A 12,448-nucleotide genomic window follows, 5' to 3' on the forward strand; every position below is an offset into this window, starting at 1 on the left:
ATCAAAACATTTTTTATGTAATTGAAAAAGTTACACTGAACACAGATACACTTGAAACTAGTCAGTTTTGCACTATTGTTGTACAGTTCAATGGATGCAGAGCAGTATGTCACATTTTATAGTCACAAGTAGTTAGTTGTTAATTTAAATGCTTATATATCGCAGAAAACAGTTGGCTAAATCTCCAAAAGCTCACGTGATCACAGCTTGTCCCCAAATAAATATATAAATTCAAAATTTTTATGTATGAAGTGCATACATGAAAATCTACTAAAGATCCTAATACAAATGATTGTGTGACTTGATGCTGCTGCATCACTGCAGTGAATCTACCAACCCACACTTTAAACCCAACTTATTGCAATTAGTCAGAGACTCTGGCGCCATCGAAGCTGCTCTAAAAATACTCAACCAAACTGACACTAAACCAAATATACAAAAAGAAATACTGAAGAATCCATTTTATTCACTGTGGTACCACCAAGGGAATCTAAAATGATCTAAACATCAAACTCACTGTAAATAACTTTAAACAACAGTGAGTTGTCTCAGATTGATGGCATGGTCATTTACCATAATAGATATACATAAACTGTGAGTCTGACAAGTGTGGCTAACGGAAAATAATCTAAACCTTTTCTTTCTTTCTTTCTTTTTTTATCTTTTTTTTATTTTGTTATGAGACAGTAGAGGGGCGACCTCTCAGTTCAAATGTATGTGATATCAGATTCTCAACTCTCTTCATCAACAATCTAAACAAATATTTTTCTTACGAGTTTATAAGATTTGTTTACTCATATCAGATGGAACGAAAAAATAAACACAAGCAGATCGGCTGACAGGGACCGTCTGACCATGACAACAGGATGTGTATTATGGTGCCTGTTAAAGTCCAAAATGACATTGAAGAAGTTAAGTTTTTACTAATGACTGAACTGGCTATCTCCTCTCCTGTCACATTTGTTATAAAGCATCAGGAAGCATTCAGACTGCAGTTTCTCAATGTTATTTCACTGTTCAGTAAGAAACTTTGTTGGCTATCCACAATCTATACCATTGATGTCTAAAATAAAAACTAATTGGCTCAGTGGGTTACTGTGATTATTATTAGTTTTAGTGGTTTAAAATATTCTTTCCAAGACCTACCATAATATTTGTTTACCCTCCTTCCCATCTCTTCACAGGTCTCTGTGAATTTGAATATGTCATCCAACTCCTTATCTTTTCCCCGCATCTCCATTCCTCATCATCATCATCCTTTAACTCCTCAATCCCTTCTATTGTGACTCCATGTTTCACATCCAAAGAAAGTATTGTTGTTTTTGTTGCTGTCTCCATCACCTATCTCCTCCTCTTCCTTCCCCTCTTCATCCTTGTTCTCTACTTTGGATATCAACAATTCAGGCAACAACACTCCACTTCCACATCAACGACCCACACTGAAAAAAATAATCAGTGGGATAAACATAAAAAAATTATTGTAAGCGGTTGCACGAAATTAAGTTATGTTTGGTTAACCTTAGTTTTTTATGTTATACCTGCACACATTTTTCTGGTAACACGAACATGACTTTTTTATGTTGTTGTTATGTTTTTCATTCCGGTCAAATATTTATAGAAACCACTTGTTTATCAGACATGAACTTTTTGTGTTAATTGTATTGGACTACTATGTGTTATATTGACAAGACAATTTTATGGTAAGCTTATTTTATTTTATAACAAATTTCTAATATATAATATATAATCTAATACATAATTGAGTGTTCAATAAATAAAACTAAATTAAGGCTGATCTTACTGTATGTACTGTACACTTTCTCTCAATCAAAGAAATAAGCAAAACATTTTTGAACAATGACCTGTATTTTTGAAAATACTACACAGTTGTAAAAATGGACTTTCAATTCAGGCTTCCAAAATATACATGAGTCATATTTGTACAATGCATCTCTTGAAAAACATTCCACAACATTCCTCAAAGTTATCTGCTGGAACCTGAATTCAACATTGTGGGGCCTTATGACATCGCGCTTATGTAAAAAATAGTTTTTTAAATGTAAGAGCCATAAGGTAATATGGCAACAGGGGTGTAATTATTAAAATGACACAAAGAAGAGACTTAAAATAACATTATAACCCACAGGCACACAACCAAGAGACCTAAACTGATTAGTATTGGCTTGCTTCTATCACTAAACATCACAATCACTAATACTAGACGATGCAATCTGTTTGTAGTGGTGCACCTTGGGAACAAAATTGCAAATTGGTGAAATTGGTGCAAGGCACCATTTCCATTGAGAAAAATGGACATTCAAAGTTTGAATTTTTTTTTAAAAGAGCCATGGCTTGAAAAGTGAAAACTGCAGTAATAAAGGCCCCAAGTTGAAAAGTGCCAGAAAAATAAGTTTCACTATGTACTGCAACTTTACCAGTGCTGGCTTAAAAGAAAGGATGGTATATATTCGAAGAGGTAAACATGTTGTTCCCACATCATAACTGGAAAACTGTTCAATCGTACAGTCTGGTCCTGAGAACCTGGGCCTTCTTTGAAAGGCTGTTCCTTTTGAGCTCCATAACCAGTTTCTATAATACCTCGAAGGTATACTTTTCCAGTGGGTAGGTGAGGTTCAAAGTGTACATTAGTCCAAACAGCATTGCAGCTGCTAGGGTATAGTTATCCAAATCCTGCCAGACTCTCTGGCCTTCAAGGACTATCCCGATGTCCTCAGGGCTGCCATTGGCATCTCTTGACTTTATGATGTAAATTCCCATGGTTGTTTCCTTATTAGATCGTTGGATAATGGCTTCATCTGTGGCCTAGAAAATGCAGAATTCCAAAATTTAATTAAACAGAACACTGGTCAAAGAACATTATACCAAATCTTTTTTCAATCTGTGTCACTATTCCAAAAAATGTTAACATTAACACATTAGGTGAACAAAAATGGATTCATTACAGCATGTGATTTGAGTCCTCAGAATGCTTAAAAAGGTAATGCATGAAGTGAAATCTCCATGCAAAGAAGCAGAATACTGTCAGAGCATAGAGAGGTGTTCAACTATGAACTCCACACATAGTTCTAATGCAGGTAAAAGAAGAAAAAAAAAAAAACGCACCCATGGTAAATTGTGAAAATCCCAGGTGATTTTCAACATACTCCTGGCATAGAGTGACAAGCAGCATTTTGTTAAAATTATTATTTTCCCTAGAGTGTATACACAAATTATTTTTTTCTTACCTGGGCCGTGGGCTCCAGAATGTTCTGCAGTCTTCTTCCTATTTGTCCTCCTCGCCTTTTGAAGACCTTTATGAGTTTGTCAGATAGCACATCTATCTGTGAGAGTAATCTGGACTGCAGTGGCATGGTGGTAATGCGCTTAAACTCTGCATTTATCTAAAAAGAGAAGTTGTCACATAAAAATGCTGTCAAAATCTCAAATCTCACAAGGTTACATCCACACAAAGTTGTTATTTTTTGTCATATTACTATTTATTAGCTATGGGTCCCATGTTGCTGAGCAGTTCCATAGTTGCCCTTACTTCCATACCACCCAAAGCCTGTTTGCAATCACAGCAGTTGCCTCCTTCTGGCCATTTTGCAGTTCTGCCAAATGACCCAGAAACTACATCTATTATTGTCATATACACATCAAGGTCTTTCATTAATACTTAGTTAAATTAGTTAATTTGACCTTTCCAGAAAATTTACCTTACAGAATGTGAGATAACATATGCAAATCTTCACCCCCCCCCCCCCCCCCCCCCCCCCACAACAGAGCCCACCCCATGGCAAACTAGCTTATTTAACTGTTTAACTAAAACATTTTAGGTACAACCAGTTAACTAAATGGACACGAGTTTGTTAGTCTGTATTCACTGAGAAAAAACAAGCGGATGTGACTGGGCACACACTGAAAAAAAGCTAATGCACATAATATTGTCCCGCAGCTTAAGCTAGCATTATCGTTAGTTAACTTAAGGAATGACTTGTTTTTTCCATTATGTTGCTCAACAGCAATTCATGAGAAAAACTTCCCCATCTAATGGATGTTCTCTTCGTTTCCACTCAAACATGTAGTTTTCAGTTTACCTCGACAAAGTAAAGCTCAGCACCAAACGTAAACGAAGCAACGACAAAAAATGGCGGACCGCCACAGTGAATTTTCCCTCGCAGAACACGCCCTGGGGGGTGGAGTTTCAACAGAAAACGTAACTATTTTCTGTTATTTTGATATGACTGGTTTTAAAAGACTGAACATCCTTCTAAAACAAGTGAAAGGCGTGAGACTTAATTATGTTTAGACCAAAAATATAACTGATTCATGTTGGATATATTTACTGTATTTTTACTAATTTAACAACGTCATCATTGCATTAGTTGCTTTATGCTATAGCATTACGCTTACATTAGCTTGAAGCTCAAGGTCGTCATTTTATTTAATTTCTTTTTCTGGGCTTACAAACAGGACACACAGCATTTAGATAACCGTTACACTGAATCTTGGGTCTGTGTTGAGTCTTCCAGCTGCTGACTACAGAAGCTAGATTGACCTTTCAGCATGTTTTTAGCGGCTGTGGCTATGTGCTGGTAATGTTACCGTGTGTGAGCAGTCACATTGGCAGCAGACATGTTTCAACAAACTAGTCATATCCCAGCCCTACATTAGCTTGTTTAATGGTTAAGACACTGCAGGTACCACCACTTACTACAGACACCGATGCAAGTTTGTAATAGTCTGGTAATTTAGACTGAAAGAATATACAAACAATATTAACTCACATTATATATGTTAATTACTAATTTGCTTATCGCATAATTTCGGTTACCATTAGCAAACTGGAGCTAGCTAACATTGGCCTTTCATGGTTTTCGATAAACAGCCCACATACCTGTAAAATAACAACACCCCAGTAAAAGTCCACATATATAAAGGGTCTACACTCTTTCTCACTGGTGTGTTAGCTTTAAAATCCTATTTACCTTCAAGTGTAAAACTCCAGATGGTAGTAGATTTTCCAAAGCGAGAGACAAAAATGGCGGACAGTGCAGCCGATTTTTCCTTTCCAGGGGGCGGAGCTTGAGGATAAAACACGACTAACTTGTTTCTTTTCAACATGATTTGTTCTAAAAGAATGAATATTCTTAAAGAATATGTGAAAATTAAAAGACAAAAATATGTTTAGATGTGAAATTTAAATTAGTCATGCTGGATATATGAAGTAATTCTACGCAGATTCAACAACCACCCTATTGCATTTTTTTCAGTGCAGTCTGACGCCTTCCTCTATAACTCATTTGCCATGGACCTGATTACATGTGTGGGGTACAACATCTTATTTTTTGGCAGCTATTTCAATCTCCCAGACATGATGTTGGTGGGGCCATGCTTTGAGACTGTTGCCTCCTGAGGACAGGATTTCTTCCACCTCCTTAGCTATGTGGAGCGCTACCTTGCCGTTGTTAAACCCATCACCTACCGGAGACTGAGACATGCAAGAGGGGTCAACATCAAATATATCAGCATTGGATGTGTTTGGTTTCTGAGTTTTCTTTATCTCACTCAGACTTTTCTGGGCAACGAAAAACTCAATATGATATTGTATTTCTGTTTTGTGGGTTTCTTTTTAATTGGCACCTTTTTTTTTGCAGCATTTCTGTTCTCTGTGTTCTCAAACACCCACGTCCAGGGGAACAGGGTGGGAAGAGAGAGCAGGCTAACCAATCAAAGCAGAGGTCTTTTTACACCATTATGGCAATAAAGGGGCTCACTATTGTTCAGGTTTGGAGGTCATTGATAACCTATATCATAGTCATTGGGGCCACTGAAGCATGTGTGATAATGTTTTCTGAGTCCTTGTTAATCTGTCCAGCACTCTGGTGTTACCTCTGTTGTTTTTACACCGAGTAGGAAATCTGCAATAGTGTAATACAAATAGTAAGGTAATTAGACCATAAACATGGATGTAAAAACTGTATCATCTGCACAAAAAATGATTGGAATATTGCACATTTCAATGTAAAAACACAGAATTTTCATTCATTTCATTATCAACTGCTTCTTAGATATATTGAAAAAGATCATCTGAGTCATCAAAATGCTGACTAAAAAGGTTCTAACTGTGAAATAAGTCTTTGGAGTGCTTCACATCTATAAACATGACTACACAAGACAAATGTAAAATAGAGTGCTGTTTTTCCTAAACAGGTTACATGGACCAGTTATTGGTTGTTTATACAGATTAGAAAGTAAAAAGCATTTACTGTGTGCCTAATGTAAATGACTGTTCCACTCTTGAGTTATCTTCTCATACTCTAGACTCTCTGCTTGTTTCAAATATATTTTCTCCTTGTTTTGCTCTGCATTGAACCGAGCCAAATATCCAGACAATGATAGGCTCAATATGACATTTTGTTGTCCTATTCACTAACATGAATCTTTCAGCTCAAAGCTACTTCTGGTTCAGCAGCCAGCTTATCAATCTATTTTTCTGGTTTTCTGTACCATTGTAGTTTTAATGACAACACGATCTTTTAACTTTTTAGTATTTACTTAAATACTGGTTACACAGAGTTATTATATTTTTATACTATATTATCAGAGTTATTATATTTTCTAAATTTTCCAATTAGTTATAATTTTTTATTTCATTTGGATATTTTTAATTCGACTCACCAGTTTAGCTTTTGTCTAAAAATATAAAATTTAGTCAAATTTTTAATTTTCAGTGTTAATTGTAGTCATTTTCATTTGTAATTGTTTGGACAGTATGTCAGAGATTCAAGATTTAAGGAAATAAGTATTTCAATATAATAAATAAGTATTTACTATTACAATAAAATCACATAACTTTAAAAAAAAAATAGTCAACTAACATTTTTCTCTCAATATAAACATCCATCAATGCCTCATGAGACAAGCTGTTATAAGGTTTTTACCAAACTAACACATATTAAACTAAGCATATTTTTTCACATTTTTTCTATTTTAGTTTCTTAAATTACAAAAAAATATTAGAGAGTTTTGTTTTTCGAAAGTCAATTTTTTATTTTTATTTTAGAAAGAATGTTTTTCACATTAACAATTATAACTTCATCCAATGGAACGCCTTTGTTATCGTTTCTCTCCATCCTGGGGTCTGTTCTTCGTACCTCGCTAAGTAGGTTAGCTGGATTTGATTGTTGACGATTTCGCGTGATCTTGGATTGTTCGGTTCTCCGAAGCTCATCCGGGACTTGCTGTCATAGCAACAGAGCCGTAAGCGTAAACCTGCTCGGGAGCAGGTTTACTTTATGTAAACAGGATTAGATCGCGGCCACGCAGGTATGTCCGCTTCATTTATACGAAAGCAACAGCGATATTCCACCACTGTTTCACCATAAATAAATAACATCAATGTAACTAAAGACAATGCAGTATTTGATCTTTTTATTGATGTCACACAGATACATACAGGTCATTTCCTAAAAAAGGGAAATGTACTATTAACATTCTATTACATGTATGTGATTATTACAGATGTAATTCATATTTCAGAGTAGTAATTGCAAATTACTTTGTGTAATCAAGATGAGAGACCACGGCTATAAAAGCGAAGGTGGATTTGGGAAGCCTGTCGCAGCCATGTCCTGTCCGTATACGCGAGCCACCCATTGCGAAGGTGCAAGATTGATAAGGAGAGTTTTCAGAATTCAGCGTATATTGCGGGACAGACAGGATCCTTTAGCTCAGCGCGACAGTGTGCTCATTGAGAGATATCGATTTTCCCGTGAGGGTATTATTCACTTAACCAACTTGTTGACGAGGAGGTGCAGGACCACCACCTGTCTTTTTTTGCTCTGCCCTTTTCTTGGTTGCTGTTATAAACAAACAAACAGATTATTCCAGGGTCTCTTTCCAAGAGACTAAAAGCAATATAAGTGATAAATATTACCAGTCTGTAGAATATTCTTATATTTCACTTTTACTTGTTCCCATGTTCTAGTGGGTCCTGTTGTGGCTCTAATGTGAAAGGGGATATAATATAACATAATACAATATAATGTAATATAATATTGGATAATATAGTGTGATATGATAAATCTACCCTACCGCCTACTGGTGTTGGCCAGAGGGGCCGATGGCGCAATATGGCAGCCTGGCTTCTGTCAGTCTGTCCCAGGGCAGCTGTGGCTACAACCGTAGCTGCCTCCACCAGTGTGTGAATGTGAGAGTGAATGAATAGTGGTATTGTAAAGCGCTTTGGGTGCCTTGAACAGCGCTATATAAATCCACTCCATTATTATTGTTATTATTAAATTACTTACGAGTTTAATTTGTCAGCAACTTTCTGCCAGCCCTCTCTCCTTGCTTTTGCAGCCTTTGCAGTGTTCCCTTGCGTTCTGATTAAACTCTGAAACTCCTGAAATCCCTCAATCAAGAGTTCTTGCTCTGCTGCCGAAAAATACTGAGCGCGCTCCTTCGACATTTTCGCCGACCAATCAGAGGGTTGCCGATCAATGTTTCTACTATCGATGCGTAGCCCCTGTTAAGCCACTCAGTGATCTCACATTACTTCATCCAGCTGTACTAATCGTCAACAACAGATGTGTTCGGAGAACCGGAATAGCGAGCTCAAAGTTAGCGCGATGATTTGATCTTGGATGTAGTAAGCGAGGTACGAAGAACGGACCCCAGGTTTGATCTGCTTGGGTGTTACCTTTGTTGTTTGTTCACCATGCAGAAAAACAAGACACGTTGATGAAGACTTTGAATGTTTTTTTTTAAAGTACCTCTAAGTCATAATGAAAATTTCAAACAGTGACGTGCAAAACATTTGTATATATTTTTGCATAAAAACTACTAACACTGCATCTCCGGACATGTTAGGCAGTAATGCAAAGTTATTGTAATGAGTAGTGAAACAGATGACTTAATTCAAGAAGAAATTTTGTAGTATATTTAAAAGTATAGCTTTTACTTTTTATGACTTATTTTACCTACATATTTTGTTTAAAAACACCATTTCTGGTGGAAAATCTTGGTGGATGGTGGAAATGTAGTACAAATCATTAGTCGCATGGAAAAATACAGCCATGTGCACATGTGCACTGGGCTGTGACTACATCCACACCTTTTCACTTACGAGCCATTTGAATACTTCCACATTTTCAGAATAATCGACTGACCAAATGATCCACACAAATTCAGCATTATTCACAACGATGGAAATTGTTAATGACTGATGATGTAAGACTTATTCAATAATTTTGGGAAATTATTTTATTGATACAAGTCCTGATATGCATGTTTTATTCATACATTCACCATTCTTATTATAGTTTACACCGTGTGTTTGTTATTCACTTTCATGATGCTTTGTTTTTGTAAATGCTCAGTAGAGGTGATTGATGTTTTATTCAAACAGTGGTTCTCCTGACCCTGCAATTTGAATCCGTAGGCATGAAAGAATACATCTGACTGTCTGATTTGCCAAAAAACCCCCAACAAATACCAGCCAAAAAAGGAACCAAAAAGCAACACACACCTATCTTAGAGATTAATATTTGATCAGACATCAGTGAACAGGCGTCTGGTTGTTTGCAGACACTGAAACAGGATGACTGGGAAGACATTTTGGTGAGGTACTTGATTAGGTAGATGATTTATTTAGTTCTTAATTAAGTTTTTTAATTGAGTTGTGCACAAGTTTTATTCTACAGTACATTTACTATTTAGATTTAATATTTAGAAACCGTTAATCTTGCAAAAAACAATTCTTCTGGGTTAAAACTTTCTAAACTGTCTAGTTATATAAACTGGGTTCTTATACATTAGGACTATGTAGGATGTAGTCTTAACACATTGGATAATATTTTATAAGACAGGCAAATAGGATCAGGATCAGAAACATCAGCACTGGAAACGTTTGCATCCTATACTTGCTTAATTTTATTGTATATTATCTGGTTAGCTCTGAAATGATTATGTTCTTTTGTATCATAGGCTTCACCCTAACTGTCATGTCTTTCTACAGCATTTCAGTTCTCTGTGCCCTCCCACGGCCAGAGGAATTGAGTAGAAACAGGGAGCGGGTTGACCAATCAAAACAGAGGGCTTTTTACACCATCATCGCTATATCGGCAGTGCTGTTGATAAGGTTTGGGTGCTATATGTGTTAGATTTGTATTGTTGATTGTCATTTATGCTTAGAAATATTTAACCATATATGCTTAGAGGTGTATAATCATTTGTAGATTGAAAGAATGTCTCATCCTAGGAGGTCTGTAACAGCTCTGTGTAGCATGAAGGGGGAGTGCGTTCACTCCCTCTACAGAGTGTTCCGGCGTAGATCACACCTCCTAGGAGAGGTCGTATCTTTTCTTATTGATTTATGGTATAGCAAGCACACGTATATCTGTTTAAGTATAAGAGCCTTTTGTTCAGATGGACCGCTAGACTCCTGGCACCAGCTTTGGGGAGTCTTCACAGGGTCACATCTGGATCTCACACACACACACACACACACACACACACACACACACACACACACACACACACACACACACACACACACACACAATACAGACCGCTGTGTGGGGTACTGTAGTGAGTTCTCCACCGCTCAGTGGGGTGTTGAGAAGTTCCGCGGGGTCCAGATTGTGCTGGACAATAGGCCTATTTTGTGTTGTTGTCATTGTTGTCATCGTCGTTTTTGTTGTTGTTGTTGTGTGAGTGTGTGCGGAGCAGAACATGTGGTCTGTGACACCGACTGTTGTTGTTATCATGGGTTTCTAAGCAACCAAGAGTGAGTCGGAGGGAGACAGACGTTTGTGCTGGACTTTGCTCCTGGCAGCACAAAGTATTTATGTAAAAAAGAGAGAGAGCGACGGCTCCACAGCTGCGCGGGTTCACGCGAGCGCGGTCACACGGACCTGAGCCGTGCGGTTAATCGCAGGCTTATAAATGGAAGAGATTCAAATGTTAGAAGTTTTCAGAAAACACACCAGCCTTGGAGAGCTGTGGAGAAGGCCAGCCCACACCAGCAGCACTTAAGATATGCTCTGGTGAATGGCTTTCCCCCCACCCCTTGCTGACACAATGTTTATTCTTTAGCTTGCCCTGATCGACAGCAGCCTGTGTGCCAGACCATAGATTTAATTGAGGTGGATAGTTGTTAAAAGTAATCTACATTAAGCTTGTGGTTGCTTAAATTCAGTACAATGACATGTGAGGTGAAGTGATATAGGTAAATATTTAAACTAATGAAGTGCATAGAGGCACTTGACCTGTGTGAAAGACTGTCGTCTTGTTATGAGCCATTGTTGAGATATGGAGCACACCTGTGAAAACAACTAATATGCTGAACCCTGTATGAAACATCTAAAAGTACATGATGGAGGAGCTGTGTTGAATATGAAAGTGTAAGACTTTGCCGCTGTGGGCAGAGCAACTACTGTGTGATGTTGCGTTGCAGTTTTTTTTCTGAGCTGATGAGCAAGCTACACATTATCAGATCAAGAGCTGTCTGGGAACTACTCAAAGAGAGGGAAACAGGGAGTGTGCAGCGTTTCCGTGAGCAGTTTTCCTGCATCTTGACTTGTGTGTAGAGTGTTCATAACATCAGCATCATGTTTTTGTTTATTTGTTTTGTTGGGTTGAAAATAATTAAATAAATGTGTGATCATGCCTATGGATCACCATGGCACATATCTCCAGCCATATGATTTATTTATGCAGATGACAAAGTGAGTGTGAATGTGTCTGACATCACAGTGTTTTTGTGCACTGTGCAAAAGTAATTGCCTTTGATTGTGAGTGAGAGCGGTGATTCTGCAGGTCACCAGCTATTGTAACGAAAAAAAAAAAAAAAGAGTGAAAAAGAGACAAAAATTACATTGTAGACGAAGAAAAATAATCATGGGAAAAAGGTTTCGTGTTGATCAGCCGAAAAACAACTACAATGTCATTTTATGCTTTTAAGAAAGGATTGTTCACACAAACACAGACAGAGAGAGAGAGAGAGAGATGTGTGTTGATTAAGCAGCGATGATAATAATGAAATGTCTTAGTTTGTCACTTTCAGGTGAAAAGCAGACCTGAATCAATTTTCCACATGCAGCGGTCGGAAGAAAGTTATAGTTTAACATCATTGGAAACATGCAGGCCAAGTTTCTGGCTGACTTATTTACAGTGCCATGTGTTTCTCAACCTCACAAGCGAGCTCACTCCTCCCTGAAGATAAGGAATGCAGCTCCAAAGCAATAACATGATAAAGAGACAGCAGCAAGTCCTGAGCACAAAAAGTCCCAGCAAAGCAGCAGCAATGTGGACAAACAGCAGCAGCAGAAGAAAGCAAACCCATCTTCCTGTCTGATTGGATGAATTCCACAGAGGGGCGAGCAAGATGGCGGTGGCAGCATGTTGAACTGCTCAGAAAGGACTGAGTGACTCGGGCAAGCCA

The 12,448-nt window shown here is 37.6% G+C and overlaps 1 long non-coding RNA gene across 1 annotated transcript; it reads right to left on the minus strand.

Annotated features, from left to right (window-relative positions):
• Positions 1–1,847: 1,847 nt before the first annotated feature.
• On the minus strand, positions 1,848–3,737 carry LOC145422455 (uncharacterized). The gene is made up of 2 exons (XR_013903740.1): positions 3,246–3,737; positions 1,848–2,823 (listed from the first exon to the last, which is right to left on the minus strand). It is a non-coding gene; the product is annotated as an uncharacterized LOC145422455 (long non-coding RNA).
• Between the last annotated feature and the right edge of the window lie 8,711 nt (positions 3,738–12,448).

The sequence above is a fragment of the Astatotilapia calliptera genome, chromosome 3, assembly GCF_964374335.1.
Source record: "Astatotilapia calliptera chromosome 3, fAstCal68.1, whole genome shotgun sequence".
Taxonomy (NCBI): domain Eukaryota; kingdom Metazoa; phylum Chordata; class Actinopteri; order Cichliformes; family Cichlidae; genus Astatotilapia; species Astatotilapia calliptera.